At 44.4% G+C, this 20,250-nt stretch overlaps 1 long non-coding RNA gene across 1 annotated transcript; it reads right to left on the bottom strand.

Annotated features, from left to right (window-relative positions):
* Positions 1-1,906: 1,906 nt before the first annotated feature.
* On the bottom strand, positions 1,907-16,561 carry LOC146870291 (uncharacterized). The gene is made up of 3 exons (XR_014959370.1): positions 16,060-16,561; positions 11,601-11,741; positions 1,907-2,428 (listed from the first exon to the last, which is right to left on the bottom strand). It is a non-coding gene; the product is annotated as an uncharacterized LOC146870291 (long non-coding RNA).
* Positions 16,562-20,250: the final 3,689 nt, after the last annotated feature.

Here is a 20,250-nt window from a genome sequence, read left to right as displayed (position 1 = left end):
GGCAGCACGAGACCAGGGAGCAGCAGGAGTCTTCCCAGTTGCAGTCTCAGTTCCCAAACCGAAGTCCAACGAAGTCCAGAGTGCCCAGACGGTTGAAGATTAAGTGGTTTCAGATCTGAATCTTGTTCCACGAGGAATCTAAGGAACCACTCACAGGTAAGCCCTTAAGTACTCTAAGGAAAGGATTTGGACGATTCAGGGATCCTTCCCACAGGAGGGGTCAGACAGTGGGGAGGATACTCCCATGTCCTTTGTCCAGTTTCACACCAGAGAGGGAATCAACAGCTCCCTGAACTGGTTCCAACTGAAGTATGCAAGGAGGGCACCAAATGTGCCCTTGAACGCAGTCTAGTGGCGCTGGCAAGCACCCCCACACTGTCCAAAAAACACTAAGTCCTGTCTGGGAGATGGTCACACCTCACTGTTACAGGAAACGTATTTTCCTGCCTTCATCTGCACGAGTTTGGCTCAGCAGTAGGGGGGCAGAATTATGCCTCTGGTCTGCAGCTGCCATAGTTTGGGGCCCGGGTCTAGAAGACTGGTCCGGGAGCTCTGAGGGCCTCCCAGAGGAGCTTTACGGTGCATGGAATCATATCTCCTGATTCCAACATATTTGATACCAAACAAGACTGGGTTCGTTACAGCACGTTTAGAGATGGTTATCACGTAATGATGAATGGCCACTCTATGTATCTTAATGGCTGATGCACTTACAACCCGGGAGAATGGACTCCGTGGATTGTAGGGTTTCCTGCTCATGCATGGGCACCCTCATACTTATAACCAAGTACCCTGCCTTCAGGATTGAAAGGCCTTCCTTATTGGTGACTTATAGGTTTTAAGTGCAGTGACCTCAGATATAAGGAAACTTACATCTGTCGTAAGTGGTGCTAGCACCTACTTACACAGGCTGCAATGGCAGGTCTGTAGTCACAATTTGAGTGGTCTCTCATGGGTTGCATAATACATGATTCAGTCCATGAGAGACCCCTGGTGTAACTACGCCCTAGATACCTCATTTTCATATACTAGGGACTTACAAGGGTGTACCAGTAGCCAAATAGGAATGTACCAAAGTACGTACCATAGCCATATTAGGAAAGAAGCGCAGAGACGGGGGTCCTGATTAGCAGGGTCCCAGTCTGACTAGTCAAAAACATAGCAACACCAGGCAAAATGTAACCATGCTAGAAAGATCCTACCTTCCTACAATGTGTCTTGAAACTATAGTTCCAAGAACTGAAACTGCTGTTTCAGTGACTCTTGTAGTTTTTTTTATATAAAGGGAAGATGCTTTGCTTTGGGTATCCCGAAATAGCTGATGCAAGAGATTTTTTTTTTCTTGCAGCAGCCAGCCAGATTGCTCAAAATCGTGGTTTCATGTCTCGAACAGTGATTCCAAAAGGGGCAATTGGAAAAAGGCTCAACTGGGATTGCTTCATTTTTTTCATTTCTGGCACAAGGACATCAATTCACCAAAATGCCAGTGGTGCAGATCAGAGCTTCCAAATCCCCTCTACTTCCACGGACGGAATGATTTCACAGTCACACACGCATACACACATCACACGCTGGTGGGGCCCATTACACCAACATTCACCCTAAATCACTCTATCCGTGCCCTGTAAAGGAGAAAAACACCTTTCACATATGCTCGATCTAATCTGCCTGTACTTTGAGGTCAATGCGACCAGCTAGTTGCTGAAGATCTAGCAAAATACATTTCAAAGAATATACAATAATAATCAATAAACATGACCAGAAATAATCACCCGAGACAGGAATTCAAACAGATTGTTCATTTATCTAATATTTCAAGAAAAGCCAATTAAATGCAAATTCATTTTTCTCATATTTACCTATTCTGTCTAAATGTCAGATCCTAAGTCAGAACCGGTCCTCTGAAGAAAAATTAGAGTCTTCTGTTGTCATGTAGAGTCATCGTCCTCTCCGTCAGCATAGGGACCTCGCATCATCAGCTCGGGAAGAAGTGGCGCTAGACCTCTCTAGTCTACTTACTTTTATACTGAAATTTACATTCTAAAAAGTATCATTTCTTTATTCAGAACGGATGAATGGCGGAAATAATGTCATCTCGGTACTTTGTCGATATTTTACGAAAGGTTCTCACATAGATTGTCCCAACTAATGAATAGCAAAATTGAATGTTCATGACTAAATCGCAACATTCACGGATGTCTCTTTTAGTTGAATTTGTTGCAAAAAATGAGTTCATTCCTAGTTCGTATCAACTTTTCCGTCTTTCAGGGGCTTTTGGCTGTTGTCCCAGACTTGTCATCATTCTTATGGCTTTTCAGTTCACCGAAGGTGCAAGGTCACAGGCAGAGCGAAGCCTTTCTGTAAATTTCCAGCAACTCCAATGCAGGCTCCAGGTGGCGGCCATTTTGTGGCAGGCCACAATGGACAACTTAAAGCAAAGTAGACATAAAACAGAATTACTGCATAGAAATGATTGAACAGTGTTATTCCCCTGCTAATACCCTTATGTGTGTGTATTTATCTAGCCATTTGCGACATCAGAAGCCATTAATGCATATTAATTATAAGCGCAAAACATCATAACATCACATAAGCAACATCGTTTTCTGTCAGTTTGCTCACCAACTTAGTTCACTTGTTATTTAGCCATGCAATAGCATTCCCACGTGTAATTCTCTCGTTAATAAGGTTGATTAGTCAATATTCAACAAACTTTTAATACTTTAATAATTAATCAGTAGTACTTTTAGTTATAACATGCGAAAACGAAACAGGTATTCGGTTTTAGAGTAAAAACCCTGCTCCATCAATCCCCCCTTTGGTGATATATAATCACCACAAAAATCAAAACCCCAAAAATCAATTTAGTTTCCCCTTTTAGAAGAATTTGAAATATCTTCTTGTTCTTGTTTTAGACCCTAGTTTCCATCTCATCTTCCTTTTTAGTTTCTATATACATCCTTTCTCTTAGTTCTTCTAGTTCTATTTCTTGTGGATCTCTTTCTGATTTCTTTTGTCTCTTTTTAACATTTTCTTTTATAATTTTCTTTTTATTTCTTCTATATCTACAACACATACATCCTAATCTAAGGATCAATAATGCAACTATTACACAAGTTAATGGAAATAATATATTACCAAATATGGTACTACCTATTTTAGCTACAAAGTTCTTAATAGCAATCATCTTATTAGCCATTTTAGTCCAGATACTTTCAGCTTCCAGTGGTACTAATTCTTCATGCAAATCAGTAATATTTTTAATGTAAACTTTTAGATCTTTACTTTCGTCAGGAATGTAAGTGCAACAATGTTGTACTTTCAGCATTCCACAGACTCCACCCTCTTTTGCCAAAAGAATGTCAAGGGCAAGTCGATTTTGCATCGCCATAGCGCGCAAAGCAACCATTTCTGTATTTACCAAAAGAAAGCCTCCAGCGGTGCTTGTTGACAAGCGATCTACCACTGTTGACAGTTTCCGAATGCCATATGCATTTAAAGAAATTCCCACTGCTGGAATCAAAGCTCCAAAAATATCTCCTACAATTTCTGTCCATGTTTCTCTTCTATAGTGTGTTAATGTGGTAGAATGTTCAGCATCATCTACTCTATCCATATGAAAATTTTTTGGAAAGACCAGGCCAACATAACATGTACCAAACCAATGGTCAGACAAACGGTAATAAGCCTTGTTTCCACAAATATAATAAACTCCCGGAAAAACTGGATTTTCACAATCAATCAATCAATCATCGTATTTATATAGCGCACTACTTACCCAGAGGGTCTCAAGGCGCTGGGGGGGGGGGATCCGCTACTGCTCGAACAGCCAGGTCTTGAGTTGCCTCCTGAAGGCGAGGTGGTCCTGGGTCAGGCGGAGGTGGGTGGGGAGGGAGTTCCATGTCTTGGCGGCGAGGTAGGAGAAGGACCGCCCCCCTGTGGTGGCTCTGCGGATGCGGGGGACGGCGGCGAGGGTGTGGCTGGTCGAACGGAGCTGGCGTTTGGGAGCGTAGAAGTTGAGGCGGCCGTTGAAGTATCCTGGGCCTTGGCTGTGTAGGGCTTTGTGTGCGTGGGTGAGGAGACGGAAGGTGATTCTCTTGTTGACCGGGAGCCAATGCAGATCTCTCAGGTGTCCGGAGATGTGGCTGCGACGGGGGATGTCCAGGATGAGTCGTGCTGAGGCGTTCTGGATCTGCTGGAGTCTCTTCTGGAGTTTGGCGGTGGTTCCGGCGTAGAGGGTGTTGCCGTAGTCCAGACGGCTGGTGACGAGGGCCTGGGTGACCGTCTTCCTGGTCTCGGTGGGGATCCACCGGAAGATCTTACGTAGCATGCGCAGGATATTGAAGCACGACGAGGAGACGGCGTTGACTTGTCTGGTCATGGAGAGGGAGGAGTCCAGGATGAAGCCCAGGTTGCGTGCGTGGTCTGTTGGTTTGGGTGCGCTGCCTAGGGCGGGGGGCCACCAGGAGTCGTCCCAAGCGGAGGGTGAGGATCCCAGAGGTCGAGGAGGATGAGGGCCGCTGTTTCTCCGTTGTCGAGCAGCGCTCTGATGTCATCGGTGACTGCGATCAGGGCGGTCTCGGTGCTGTGGTTGGCCCGGAAGCCAGACTGCGAGGGGTCGAGGGAGCCGTTCGTCTCGAGGAAGGCGGCCAGCTGCTTGTTGACGGTCTTCTCAATGACTTTTGCAGGAAACGGGAGCAGCGAGATGGGGCGGTAGTTCTTGAGGTCGGCGGGGTCAGCCGATGGCTTCTTGAGTAGAGCGCTGAGTTCGGCGTGTTTCCAGCTCTCCGGGAAGGTAGCGGTGTCGAAGGAGGTGTTGATGATGTCCCGCAGGTGGGGTGCGATGATAGCGTCGGCCTTGTTGAAGATGTGGTGAGGGCAGGGGTCGGTTGGAGATCCAGAGTGGATGGAGTTCATCGTGCGGACGGTGTCTTCGGTGCTGATCGGTGTCCAGGAGCGGAGGGTGGTGGTGGGGGGCGGTGGTTCGGTCGTGGTGCTCGTCGGTTGAGTGCTGAAGCTGTTGTGTATGTCCGCGATCTTGTTGTGGAAGTAGGAGGCGAGGGAGTTGCAGAGGTCTTGCGAAGGGGTGATGTCGTTGTTTCCGGCGTTGGGGTTGGAGAGCTCTTTGACGATGTTGACGAGTTCTTTGCTGTTGTGTGCGTTGTTGTCCAGTCGTTCCTTGAATGCAGTTTTCTTGGTGGCGCGGATGAGTTGGTGGTGTTTCCGGGTGGCGAGCTTGAGGGTAGTCATGTTGTCCGGTGTTGGGTCTCTGTGCCAGGTTCTCTTGTGGGCTCGGCAGTTCCTCTTGGAGCTCTTGAGTTCGTCGGTGAACCATGGGGCTTTCTTGCTGCCGGGTCTGCTGGGCGGGGTCCTCAGGGGGGCGAGCTCGTTTGCACAGTCGCTGATCCACTTCGTGAGGTTGGTGGCTGCCTGGCTAGGGTTCGTTGTGCTGGTGGGGGGGTTCGTGGTCAGGGAGGAAGCGAGCTGGTCGGCTGTGATCTTGTTCCAATTCCCGCGTGCAGCCTGTTGCTGGTGGTGGTGGATCGTGGTCCTTGCGAAGCTGAAGTGGACGCAGCTGTGGTCCGTCCAGTGGAGTCCGGTGGCGTGGCTGAAGGCGATGTCCTTGCTGGATGAGAAGACGGGGTCGAGTGTGTGTCCGGCGTAGTGGGTGGGGGTGGTCACCAGCTGCTTGAGTCCCAGGTTGGCGAGGTTGTCCAGCAGGGTGGTGGTGTTGCGGTCGTTGTTGTTCTCCAGGTGGAAGTTGAGGTCCCCGAGGAGGATGTAGTCAGCGGAGCAGAGGGCGTGTGGGCTGATGAAGTCGGCGATGTCTTCGCTGAATTGTGTGCGTTGTCCAGGGGGTCTGTAGACCCCCATCCGGTTGCAATAAAGTATGTATCATGGCACTCACTAGTCCCTATGAAATAATAATCATATTGGGATCTCTTCCTGGTAATGCACAGCTTCCCTTTCTGTGGGGCATCTATAGCCATAGTTGGACTGGCTCCATTTTTCAACTCCTTTTCTTTCTCAATATCCCACATTGTGTCACTTATTTTATGCCCTTCTGCTTTCTTGTGCATGTTCAACCTTCTTCTCTCAACCATGTCTAGAACATTCTTCTCTTCTCCTTTCAATTTGCAAGTTAAATTGTTCCTAAAAACATAGTCTAAGGTTAATTCTTTGGTTTCTAGAAAAATCTCACCTAAAGTGTTAGCATCCTTTGCAGGATTCAGTGCTTTATTCATAGGTAACTGCCCAAGAATATTATCTATATTAGACATATTGTAATCTAATTTCCCTAATTGATAAAAAATACTAATCAACACACTACAGGAAATTCCATACGTAGCCGGAAGATGATGATAAGTCACTCCTTCCGAAACAGAGGCAGGTAATTGCATGCAGACGTAGCAATCCCTTACTTCCATTGTCTTTACGTACTCATACAACAATTTAGAAAAAACATTGCTAGAAAAATCGTTAATTGACCTATCTTTATGAATATGTACATTACTAGTTCTAGTTGGAACTACTTTTAACGGACTCTTCCCTATATTAGTCTTGTTCTCAGTATGTCCTTCTAACGTGTCTATAGTGACTCTAAATGAAATCAGTAGAGCAAGCACGCTCCAAAGCAGCATTAATAAACCTGTACAGCAGCAGCACATTTTGCACCATCTTTTCAGAAAGGTACATCTACTTTTATTCTCAGTGTTAGCCATTTTGTTAATTTGACCGTGTCTTTTGACTTAGCCTCTTCTACTCCTCTACTGAACTTTTTAAGGGTAGCAATTACCCCACAGATTATAACAATCTACTAATTTTAGTATTTCTTCTTCTTCTCTTCTCCAAGTGATTTCTCTTGGATTCACTCAATTTGGATTATCATCACTTTTCACAGTCTCTTCATCATCGTTGAACTGTATCAGGTCCTGAACATCCGTCTCTTCCCCAATGTCGGACAAGATAACTCTCAGGATTCCCACAGCTTCTTCTTCAGCCACCTCCTTCAGTAAAGCCTCCTCTGGACTTTCTTGGCTGTCCGCCTCTTCTCCTTCTTCAGGCAGTGCCACATACGTCCATTCCGGTGACTTGTACCTCTGGTTTGGTTTTCTTATTCTTTTTGTTCTTTCAGGTATCTTTGTTTCTTCTTCTTTGGTTGGGTTTTTACTTGACACTTCGTTCACTTGCTCAGCTTGCGAAGAGTTAACTCGTGTCAGTCTGTACCTTAGTCTCTTTATCTTATTTGGCCAAAGATCTCCTTTAGCATTTCTCTTTTGCTTTCCTTCTTTATTGTTTCTTTCTCCAAGCCAAGTTCTCTTTCTCAGAACTCGTCCTCCATGAATCTCATTGTCACTTTCATCAGACTCTGTTTCAGTTGCTACTGGTTCATTAACAGCTTTCTTTTCTTTAACAACTTCCTTTTCTCCAACAGTCTCTTTTTCCACCACTTGAGATTTCCCTACTTCTGTCCCTCCTCGGGTCTCCGACATGCAATCTTCTTGCTGTCTACTTGTCCCTTCACCTAGCTTGTTGTGGATGTTCCCTACACCTCCTCAGGGTTTTTCCGCAATCTGTCCCTCTCTGTCTTTGTCTGTCCCTTTTTCTTCAATATTTATCTCAGGTGGAACTTGTCCAATTTCTTCATGTGACTCAGGTGTCTCTTCTGTTGGAATGTTCTTTTCTTTTCTTTCTTTCTTTTTGTGTTGATCACTGTCAATTGGAACCTCAGGCAATTCTTCTGAGTCTGAGCTTGCTTCTGCAGTTTGCACTGTTCTCTTCAAAACCTCTTCAGGTGGGATGAAAGCTTCTCTTGACTCACTTTCCCCACTTTCAGGATTCTTCTTCCTTCTTACTGCCTCACTGTCTGCATCATAACTGGAGTCTGATTCTTCAAAGTATTATTTTCCAGTACCATCTCTTGGATTTGGAACTCTCAGTGTGTGGCTTGCATGAATCCAATTCTTCACACCAGCGCACTTCACAGCAGTCGTTGTGGTCAAGATGACTTGTCTTGGCCTTCCCCACCTTGGAACCAGGCAATTCCTTCTTCTGTGGACTTTTATCCTTACCCAGTCCCCTGGGCTCAGATCATGGGCTGGTTTCTTTTCAAGTGCGGTGGCGTCTTCTCCAACCTGGTGAAACACAGAATGAACTGCGTCAGCCAGGCCTTTGCAGTAATCCAAAATCATGTCATCAGTTATATTCATCAGCTTGTTCACTGGTACATATGCATGCCTCATAGCACGTCCCATGATAATTTCATGTGGACTCAAACCTGTTGTTCTGTCTGGAGTAGACCTAATGGTCATCAGGACTAGAGGCAAGACATCGGGCCATTTCATTCCTGTGGCTAAGCACATTTTGCCAATTCTGTTTTTTATAGTGCCATTCATCTGCTCAACAACCCCAGAAGCCTCTGGTCTGTAAGCACAATGCAACTTCTGCTGTACACTCAATGCTTCACAAATTAGACTCATGATTTCATTATAAAAATGTCCTCCTCTGTCTGATTCAATGGGTATTGGGAACCCGTACCTTGGGATGAACTCTCTTAACAGTAATTTGGCCACTGTTATCCCATCATTTCTTCTTGTTGGATATGCCTCCACCCACCTTGAGAACAAACAGACCACCACCAGGACATACCTCAACTTGTTGACTGGGGGCATTTCAATGAAATCTATCTGCATTCTTGTGAAGGGTCCTCCCTCTCTGCCTATTGTTCCTAGGCTCACCACTGTTTTCTTTCCCATATTGAATTGCTGACATATCAGACATCTCTGACAGAGACTTTCTGCTATCAGTCTGAACTTTGGACTGTACCAGGTTTGCTTAAAGGCTCTTATCATAGCATCCCTCCCCAGGTGTCCTGGGCCATGATACATCCTTGCCATTGTTGATAGCATGCTGTTTGGCATGACTGGTCTTCCATCCCTGTAGACCCACACATGATCCTTTACTCTGGGTGCACAACCTGCCTTCACCCAATCCCTCATTTCATCATCTTCTGCCTCATCCTGCAGCTGTTTTACTTCCTCCCATGGCCCCACTTCATTAGTAAACATTAATGAACAAGAAGACATTTCCCGTTCTTTGCTCCTGTTAATTGAGTGATTGTTCCTTGCACAATATTGTGCTATGTCATTGGCAAACTTATTACCAACTGTTACAAAATCGTCACCATGACCATGAGCAGCACATTTTACAACTGCTAGTTCTTTAGGCAGCTGCATCGCCTCTAGCAGTTTTCCAACCACTTCAGCATTCTTTATGGGAGTTCCACTTGAGGTCAGGAAACCTCTTTGTAGCTATAGTTGGCCAAAATCATGGACAACTCCAAAGCCATACTGGCTGTCAGTCATCACAGTCACTCTCACACTCCTCCCAATCTTGCATGCCTTTGTCAGTGCCACCAGTTCTGCCACCTGAGCGGATTTAACTCCTTTCAAGGGTGATGCTTCCACAACTTCCGAGACTTTGCACACAGCATATGCAGCACTCAACACTCCTTCATCTGTTCTCAGACAAGACCCATCCACAAACAACACATGATCACTTTCAGGCAGTGGCAGATCTCTTATGTCTGGCCTTGGTTTTGTGCAGTAATCAAGTACATCCAGGCAGTCATGATCAACATCATTTCTCACTCCCACACATTCAGCATCAGGTAACAATGTCGCTGGATTCACATTCACACATCTCTCCAGACTTACATTGGTTGCACCAAGAAATACTTTCTCATATTTAGTCAGCCGACTATGAGACATGAACTGTGTCCGGCTCCTTGTTAAAAGGATTGCCACATCATGAGGTACAAATACCCGTACAGGGTATCCCATTATGATTCCCTCACTTTGTTCCAAACTTTTGCAGGTAGCAGCTACTGCTTTCAGGCAACCTGGCAAACCCACAGCTACTGGGTCAAGAGTTGCTGAGAAATAGGCGATTGGCCTTCTCAGACGTCCGTGTGTCTGGATTAACACTGAAAGTGCACATCCATTTCTCTCACTGCAGTACAATTCAAATTCCTTTTCATACTCAGGCATCCCTAGGGCGGGAGCTTCACAAAGTCTGTCTTTCAGCTCTCTGAATGCAGCCATTTCTTCTGTGTTTAGTTCTAATGGGTCTTTCACCTCACTTTTGGTCAATTTAATCAATGGTTTGGCAATCAGGGAAAAATTACTTATCCACTGACGACAGTAACCCACCATTCCCAGGAACATTCTCACTTCTCTTTGTGTCATTGGGGCTCTCATTCCCCTAATGATTTTGATTCTGTCAATAGTCACTTTTCTCAGGCCTTTCTCAATATTGTGTCCCAGATACTGGACTTCTTTCTTACAGAACTGCAATTTGGCTGGAGATACCTTTAATCCTCCATCTGCCAAGTGATTCAGCAATGCAATGGTATCTACTTCACAAGCTTCACGTGTTTTTGATGCCACAAGTAGGTCATCAATATATTGGACCAAGACTGAATTTTCAGGCATTGTCAGACTTTCCAGAGATTTCTTTAGCAATTGATTAAATATTGAGGGGCTCTCTGTATACCCCTGTGGGATTCGGCACCATGCCAAAATCCGCTCTCAAAATCTAAATGAAAATATTGGCTGGCTGTCATGATGCAATGGGATTGAAAAGAAAGCATGACACAAATCAATTACCGTATACCATTCTGCATCATGGGGAATCTGATACAAAATCACTGATGGATTTGGCACAATTGGACAACATGGCACAACAATCTTATTAATCTTTCTCAAATCTTGTACTATTCTGAACTTTCCATTAGGTTTCTTCAGTCCCATTATCGGTGAATTACATGGGCTGCTCAATATTTCTCTTAACACCCCTTGCTGGATCATTTTTTCAATTAAGGGGGTTATCCCTTCAATTATTTCAGGTGTCAATCTGTATTGCGGTATATTTGGGTAAACCACTCCCTCTTTTACAGTAATCTTTACTGGATCTACATTTCTCATCAGGCCCACATCTTCTCCAGTAAAATCCCAAACTGCTGCTTTCACTGTCTGTTTCAACTCTGTGGGTAATGCATCAGGATTAAATATTGCATATTTTCCCAAAGCTTCGCATTCCCTGTTATCCATGGTCATTCTGTATAGCACATCCTCATCAGGTGTCTCAAAGGTTATTCCATCTGGAGTACAGAAAATAGTGCAATTCATTTTGCACAGCAGATCTCTGCCTAACAGGTTCACTGGACTGGTGTCACACACCACAAATCGGTGCATGTCTGAAAATTTCCCTATTCTAACCTTTACTGGTTCAGTAAGTAGTGTTTTGATCTGTGTGTTGGACACACCAACCACTTGGATCGCTTCATCCGAGAGAGGAAGATTCTTTATATCAGCTGACCTGACAGTTGATCTCGTAGCCCCAGTATCAACTAGGAAGGTGATGCTTTCACCATTAATTTTCCCGTCTACAAAAGGTCCTGCCTGGTCTATTTCCAGAGTAGCGCCAAGTACGCACTCCTCCTCCTCTCTTCGGCACTGTCAGAAGTCTCCCTCAGAGTCACTTCCCTCATTTTTCAGCCAGTACTGAGATACAGCGCTTGCGCGTTTTGGCTTGATTACCTGCTCTTCATCGTAGAACCCCGATTCTTGGCTGTACTTCTGGGATCCTTTTCTCTGTGGCAAGGGTGGTTTTGGCACCTGATTCTGCTGCTTATCAGCCTTCTGCTGTTGCCGATGCTGACCACACCCCTCACTCTGCACCTGCGAATTCAATGATGAATTATCATCGTTAGTGGGCGGTGGATTCTTACACTCGGATTTCCAGTGCCCCAATTTTCCACAGTTGTGACACGGGAACTTCTTTTTGGCCTCTTCTATGTTCTCTTTCCCTTTTCCTGGACCATACTTGGGTTCATTTCCTGGGTTATTTGCCTGTTCAACCAGCTGAGCTTCCTGTCTTTCTGCAACTTTCACCTGTGCCCACATTGCCTTTTCTTTCAGCTTTCTTTGCTTTGCCTCAATCTCATCACTAAAGTATTTTGCATGTCTCAAAATCTCATCAATCTCCTTACTCTGCCAGTCCACGGTATGCTGCTGTATCATTTCACTGATTTCAGGCCGCAAACCATACACAAATCTGTACACAAAATGACTCAGATCCTTGTCACCCAAGTGTTCATCTCCACTGAACTGCTTAAAAGCTAGTATCAGTCTTTCATAGTAAGCATGGACTGATTCTTTCAATTCCTGATGTGTTCGGTCTATTTTAACCCAATCTGTCTCCTTGGGGGGTACTTTATTTTTCAAGAAGGCCATAACCTGTTCATACTTTTTCATTACCTCCGGGTCTGGAGCTCCTGTGTTTTGATCTCTCGGGTATTCCTTAGTGGGCCAGTCTATGACTATTTTACATTCTGCCCACAGGTCTGCTGGTACAATTATATCAAACAGACTATTCAGGTCAATCCATAGTACTTTCGAGAGCTTTACAAATCTGTCGACTTGTCTGTACCACTCCACTGGCTTTTCCCTTAATCGAGGGAAATCATTCGTGAATGATAAAATATCCTGTCTGGTCCATGGGACATGTACGTACCCTCCTCCTGGAATCTCTCTCATGGGGTAAGCTGTTACTGCCTTCTCTTTTTCTGTCAGGGGAAATGCTGAGTAGGTTCTATCCACACCATCCTCTCGCTTTCGATACCATCTGTCTTTCCATCTTTCTACATCTCCCCATTTCCTTAACAAGGTAATCATTTCCTTAATCTGTCCTGTTCGGCCTGCATGGTTCAGATTCTCGATATCTTTGTCTGAAAAATCCACTCGGTATGTTTTCTGTAAAGCTTTCACCTTATCCATGTCAATTCCCACCTCACTGGCTATTCCTTTCAACCTGTCGTGTATGTTCTTTGCTCTCCATGTGATGCTCTTACATAAAAAGAGAATCTCCCCTTCCTGATAATTCTTCATTGTTTCTGTAGGTATAGTTCCTACTATCAGTTCTTCCATTTCCATACGTAGCCTAGCTACATCCATTCCCTGTGACTCTTTCTCCTTTTTCTGTAATGTTTTCAGCCAGTCATTCAAATCTTCAGCAGTTATCACAGATTTTTCCGCACCCCCTGGTTCTGCCACCCTCTGCGGTTCCAGAATTGATCCTCTGTTCCCTTCCATACATCCAGAATTCAAACTTGAGTTAGTTTGCACACTCATTTCCCCTCCACACACAGTATGTCTCCACTGATTTTCTCCTGTTCTCCACTGTGTTTCTCCCGCTCTTATTTCTGCCTGTTCCAGAGGTACAATCAACCTATTGCCCACATATGGCACCGTCAAACCATCTTCACCCGTCCTCTGCTTGTCAAAAATCGGCATAACCGAGCCTATTGTCACAGGCACTGTAACAGCCTCAAGATTCTTAGTCAGCTCCCTGATTTTCTCTGTTAGTTCAGATGTAGTTCTTGCTAGTTCTCTGGTCTTTTCATTTTCAAGTTCATTCTCTCTCTCTATCTCTCTTTCTCTTTCTCTCTCTCTCTCTCTCTCTCTAACTCTCTTTCTCTCTCTAACTCTCTCTCTCTTTTCCTATCTCTCTCTCTCTCTCTCTCTTTCTCTCTTTCTCTCTCTATCTCTCTTTCTCTCTCTGCCAGAGAACAACCGCTTTTCAGCTCAGGGGCTGTAGCCTCCGTTTTTATAATCCGCAGGGTGTTTCTCATTGGGGTAACTGCTGTTCCTACCTCTGGTTCTCTTCTATACGGGGGTGGTCTTTTGTAGAGCATGTCCTCTAAGATATCATCATCAGACTCATTTGCCCCATATCTTCTGGTCTCTACATTATGTGCTTTTTCTGTACATTTTCTCCCCCCTGATTCCTCTGCTGTTCTTACAGGATATAATCCCTCGGTCATGCTGGCATCACGCCACCTTCTCATTCTGTCATGATGGGTTTCACGATCATACTTTCGCCCAAACATGTACCTGTAATTACCCCCACCCCTCTGCTTTTCTCGTTCATGCATCTCGTCTTCCCATTCAGTTAATGCCTCAAACTGCGTCGGCCTAGGCCGAGGCTCTAGATTCATCATCTGCTCTCGTAAATTCCTCAGTATGGCCAGATTAAATGAACCATGTTCTGGGAACGCTAACACTCCGTCATCCTTAGTGTATTTCACCCAGTTGTCCAACCAAATGCAGGTATGATACCCATACTTCGCAACCATGAAGGATGCCGGGGTTCTTATCGGGGGCAATAACTGTCCTTCCCTTGTCACTATGTCTTTATCCTTGTCAAACCAGGTTTTAACCTTACTGAACAAGGACTTTTTCTTCTTTTCCTCAGCATGGTAATACATCTTTCTTATTTTCCCCTAGCTGTTTACTCTTACTACAGCTGTACGATCTTTTGTCCAATTGCAGCGCGACTCACACCAACGCACCACTCCTGGAGCGTCTACGTCACTGACTCAGTCCGCGAATCCTAGCGCGACTCACACTAACGCACCAATCCTGGAGCGTCTACGTCACCCTGTATGTCTCCCAATCCTAGCGCGGCGTACACTAGCACACTCTGCGCTTCTTCCGTTCTAACCCACTGTCCAATCACAGCGCGGTCTTCCTGACGTCAGCAGCCGTTGCAGTCACTTCTGCTCCTGTCTCTTCTTCTTCCGTCTACCCCTCCTTTACAAGACTACTTGGTAGACTTTGTTTCAACTTCTACGAGTCTGTTAGTTACAACATACAAACATCTCCATTGTCTGCTTCGCTAGCCACAGAATAGCAAAAGACCTTTCCCACGAAAATTCTGCCTTTCCCGAGAACAGCGCTTTCCTCTGCCCTACTACAGAATCGTTACTTCCGTTGATAAAGTAGCACATCCCTCTACTTTACCCTTCTAACAAGCATCAATTAACTGTTTCCCTTCGGAATGCTCCTAAGAGTTTCACAATTAACCAGAATACCTCCTCATTCACGCACTTACACACCAGAAAATGTAGTACATTCACACAGAATTCTGTCTTTCCCGAGAACAGCGAACAGTCTGTCCTACTACAGAATTATATCATACGTTAACAAAGCAGCGCTTACCTCTGCCCTGTCCTTCTAACAAGCTCCGAGAATACCTATTACTTCTCCAGCGGTAAGCTTTAACGGCAAACCTTACGGATCCCTGGGACTTAAGACCAGAGTTTCAGAGATAACCTTTGCTATCATATACACTTCTCTCACACAGAAAATGTTTCTAATGGCAACACACGGCGATGCTACCTTGTTGAACCCAGACAATGCGACGCGCAACTTCAATTGTCACACGTTTTCCCTGTCTGCATACAGGGCCAACAATCCCGCCTTTTTCCGAGAGCAACACTCCCTCTGCTCTACTACGGAACTGTCACCGACTTCCTACATCCCAGAAGCCGTTCACAATACATAGAACTCAACACGACCTCAACACATTATGTTAGTACAACATCAATCAATAATCAACAAGCCTATATACACGCAATTCCGCTAGATCAAGACAATAGCTAACCATCAATCTGCTACCAAGAAACTGGTGCAGATCAGAGCTTCCAAATCCCTTCTACTTCCACGGACGGAATGATTTCACAGTCACACACGCATACACACATCACACGCTGGTGGGGCCCATTACACCAACATTCACCCTAAATCACTCTATCCGTGCCCTGTAAAGGAGAAAAACACCTTTCACATATGCTCGATCTAATCTGCCTGTACTTTGAGGTCAATGCGACCAGCTAGTTGCTGAAGATCTAGCAAAATACATTTCAAAGAATATACAATAATAATCAATAAACATGACCAGAAATAATCACCCGAGACAGGAATTCAAACAGATTGTTCATTTATCTAATATTTCAAGAAAAGACAATTAAATGCAAATTCATTTTTCTCATATTTACCTATTCTATCTAAATGTCAGATCCTAAGTCAGAACCGGTCCTCTGAAGAAAAATTAGAGTCTTCTGTCGTCATGTAGAGTCATCGTCCTCTCCGTCAGCATAGGGACCTCGCATCATCAGCTCGGGAAGAAGTGGCGCTAGACTTCTAGTCTACTTACTTTTATACTGAAATTTACATTCTAAAAAGTATCATTTCTTTATTCAGAACGGATGAATGGCGGAAATAATGTCATCTCGGTACTTTTTCGATATTTTACGAAAGGTTCTCACATAGATTGTCCCAACTAATGAATAGCAAAATTGAATGTTCATGACTAAATCGCAAAATTCACGGATGTCTCTTTTAGTTGAATTTGTTGCAAAAAATGAGTTCATTCCTAGTTCGTATCAACTTTTCCGTCTTTCAGGGGCTTTTGGCTGTTGTCCCAGACTTGTCATCATTCTTATGGCTTTTCAGTTCACCGAAGGTGCAAGGTCACAGGCAGAGCGAAGCCTTTCTGTAAATTTCCAGCAACTCCAATGCAGGCTCCAGGTGGCGGCCATTTTGTGGCAGGCCACAATGGACAACTTAAAGCAAAGTAGACATAAAACAGAATTACTGCATAGAAATGATTGAACAGTGTTATTCCCCTGCTAATACCCTTATGTGTGTGTATTTATCTAGCCATTTGCGACATCAGAAGCCATTAATGCATATTAATTATAAGCGCAAAACATCATAACATCACATAAGCAACATCGTTTTCTGTCAGTTTGCTCACCAACTTAGTTCACTTGTTATTTAGCCATGCAATAGCATTCCCACGTGTAATTCTCTCATTAATAAGGTTGATTAGTCAATATTCAACAAACTTTTAATACTTTAATAATTAATCAGTAGTACTTTTAGTCATAACATGCGAAAACGAAACAGGTATTCGGTTTTAGAGTAAAAACCCTGCTCCATCACCAGCAGTAGATGAAGTGCCATCGAACACCCCTTGACCTTATTGGCATCAAAGGAAGTGAAATCCTATGAGCTTTAGACCCTGAATCTTCCCAGGAAGTGATGTCACTTAACCTTAAATGATATAACAATAATTGACATCACTGAAGTTACATGTCATTAACATAAAATACAACACTTTTGTGTTTGGATACACCTGCATTAGGATCTGCCAGAATCTTTGAAAGTGGTGGGGTGTAAATTGTACTGAGCAAAGTAAATAAACCAGAGCTTGTTTTGATGGATTCAGGGGTAAGGGGCTCTCCCCGCAAGACAATTGTGCATTTTAAAGGAAACTTTTCACATAAATCTGGTAAAAAGCCATGGGCTTTGAAAGAGCACTCATTGTGGGGCACATGCATCAAAGTTTAATTTTGTGATTACCAATTAGAGATTGATAAGAAATCGCTATTTGGTAATCGCAAAATGCAATGCAACAATACAAACAGAAAATAGCGATTCTCTAATTGCAATTCCTTAAGAATCGCAAACGCAAGTAGGGAATCGCTGTTTGCTATTGGGGCTTCATTCTTTCCTATGGGCTGGTCCATAGGTGGGAATGGTCTTGCATTACCTAAATTGCGATTACCTAATTGGTAATCGCAAATTAGGTAATGCAACGGCAAGGGAGCCTGGGGCCTGAGGCCCCCCTGAGGCGCCCCTAACAAAAAAAGATGCACAAGTCAGACACACACATGCCATAGGGCCATGTGTGCATCACATGGCACTTCGAAAAATGCTGTTTGATGCCTTTTTCAACGTATCCACATGGTTAACATCAAATTCAAGTTGATGATAATTAGCATTTCCTAAACGCACAGTTCGCATTTTGAAAAGGCTTCTTGCATGTGCATTAGGGAATCGCAAACTGTGATTCCCTATTTGCATTTGCAATTTAGGGAATCGCTAAACATTGTGGTTACCTTAATTGCGAATTTAAAAAATCTTTCATGCATTGGAAAAGGCCATTTTGCGATCGCAAACGGCTGATATTTGCGAATCGCACTGTTTGCGATCGCTAAATTGCTTGATGCATGTGCCCCTAAATAAATAAGTCCTTTCATTGTGTGCATAGCCAATAAAATCTGATGCTCCAAAGGAGTTGACCCCCTTTTTTTCAAAATATGCTATTGGTGCCCCCATAGGCCAAAAATAATCTCCATTGCGCCAGGGCGAGCATTTTGCCATGAGTGCCCTCTAAATGCCATGGTACCCACTTATGCCACCAACTTCATATAATCAAGGCCATTGGAATTATGCTATTGTGCGGCTGTGGCATTTTTCACATAATTATAGATTTGCTACATTTGCCACATTATCCATCATCTGCTGCATAATCTGCAGATTTTAACAAACAAATTGTTTCTAGCACAAACAGTTCAAAAGTTACATTACGCATTATGCCGCATAATTTGCCTTTGCTTGCCGCATGATTTTCTCAACCCTGTTGCATCATTTGGCCCTCCCCTGCTGCATAATTCCATAAAATATACCAGTTCAGAATGTTGCTATTAATGGTATCCACATACCATGGGTGACCCTTATATCAAAATGTACCTCTCGGGTGATAGGGTTAGCATTTTGTCATGTTGTCCCCCTCCTGTATGCCACAGCTGGCATTCTTTATGCCAATAATCACCTCCAGCATGTTAGTGCTAGCATTTTGCCATGGGGTGGCCCATACCAAGAATTACCACCTGTATGCCTGCGCCAGCCTTAGATGTACCATATGTCAAGTATTATCTCCAGAAGGCCCGGGCCTCATTTCAAGTACAGCGAAGTAATCAGAGTCATTGTGGTAATTCTGCATTACTCTTCGATGCTGAATTACCGATAATTGCACGATTACTTTTGCCTCGGCACCTCGGCAATTATAAGTAATGTGGGAGGAAAAATCCTATCACGAGAGTACATTTACTGCGCTTGTGCAGCTGCTCGCTATTCGTTTCCTGCTGAATTTAGCAATATTTCTTAGCGCAAAATGCATTCTTGCACTCATTCTGGACACCTACTCTCTTTTATTCGTCTTCTCACCTTTTTCCTCTGCCCTGCTGATTTCTGGAAATCGCTGTCAGTCCTGGAAATTCAAAAGTATACTTGGCAAATGCCCAGATTGGTAGAGGGGATATAAGTGTGCGGAGTCTGTCTGTCCTTCTGGTAGTATTTGTGTGTTATTTTTTACTTTCTGCTCTAAGGAAATTGAGAAGGAAAAATGATGTGGTAAAACTGTTTAGGCGTTTAAACGTGTCCTCAAACATATCGAGTTTTACAAGGCTCACTGTATTTGCTGCGCCATTTAACACAAAATAGTTGAGGGCAACTTCAGTCCCCCTCTAGCTTAATAGAATAAAAGACATTTAGCAGAAGGACTCAAACAGGGCTTTTTTGCTCGGACACTCCTTTATGTTCCAGTCTCACAGATAAGAACCAAGGTCTATGGTCCAAAGGTCAAAACGAGTAGATTTAAGTATGGCATTGAAAACTGTTTCTTGAATTGGGAGGCGCAACTTAAATTGATTTCCTCACTCCTCCACTCTCCCAACAAAACACCAGCAGCTCTATGTTCCAGGCTCTTCAGTAGTTGGGTGTTGAGGAAGCTTTTGCCACTGGATTGGAGAGCAGTGCGGGTACGCCTGACGCAAGGAGGAGGGGCCGCGGGAGCCACAACCGCGAACTACAGGAGACGCGGAAAATTTGTGTAACGGCCGAAATACCTCCGAAAACGAGACGAAAATCGGCCGAAAACCGAGCCGCAAAAACAACAGTTGATGGACAGAATGCAGAACAATGTCATACATTAACCCCAGTACAGAGATCTGGCCCTAAATCCATCGATTTTTTGCTCACCATGCCATTCCAGTTTGAACCCAGCCATATGCAAATCAGTCTTGACCCTGTGCCTCATGGGAACAGTCCAGCCCGAGCTGCCAAGCCAGGTCCTCCCTGGACTGGACACAAGCATCCTATGACCGGTTTCGGGGTTTCACCCCTCTTCAGCAGGTACAGCTTGATTCCAGTGGAATGGAGAGCACGGGACCCATGTCTAGGCATACCTGTCCCACTCGGGGTGACAAATGCAAAAACAACAGTTGATGGACAGAATGCACAACAATGTAATACATTCACCCCAGTACAGAGATCTGGGCCTAAATCCATCGTTTTTATGCACACCATGCCATTCCAGTTTGAACCCAGCCATATGCGAATCAGTCTTGACCCTGTGCCTCATGGGAACAGTCTAGCCCAAACTGCCAGGCCAGTCCAGCCCGAACTGCCAAAACCGAGCTGCGGCAGTCCAACATGCCCCAGGACTAACCGCGACCTCGACTATGCTGAGGGCGACCTATTGCTGACTGCTGCAAAA

The sequence above is a fragment of the Triturus cristatus genome, chromosome 1_1, assembly GCF_964204655.1.
Source record: "Triturus cristatus chromosome 1_1, aTriCri1.1, whole genome shotgun sequence".
Classification (NCBI taxonomy): Eukaryota; Metazoa; Chordata; class Amphibia; order Caudata; family Salamandridae; genus Triturus; species Triturus cristatus.
Note: the sequence above shows the minus strand (reverse complement) of the source record. Positions and strands in the feature narration are given on the sequence as shown.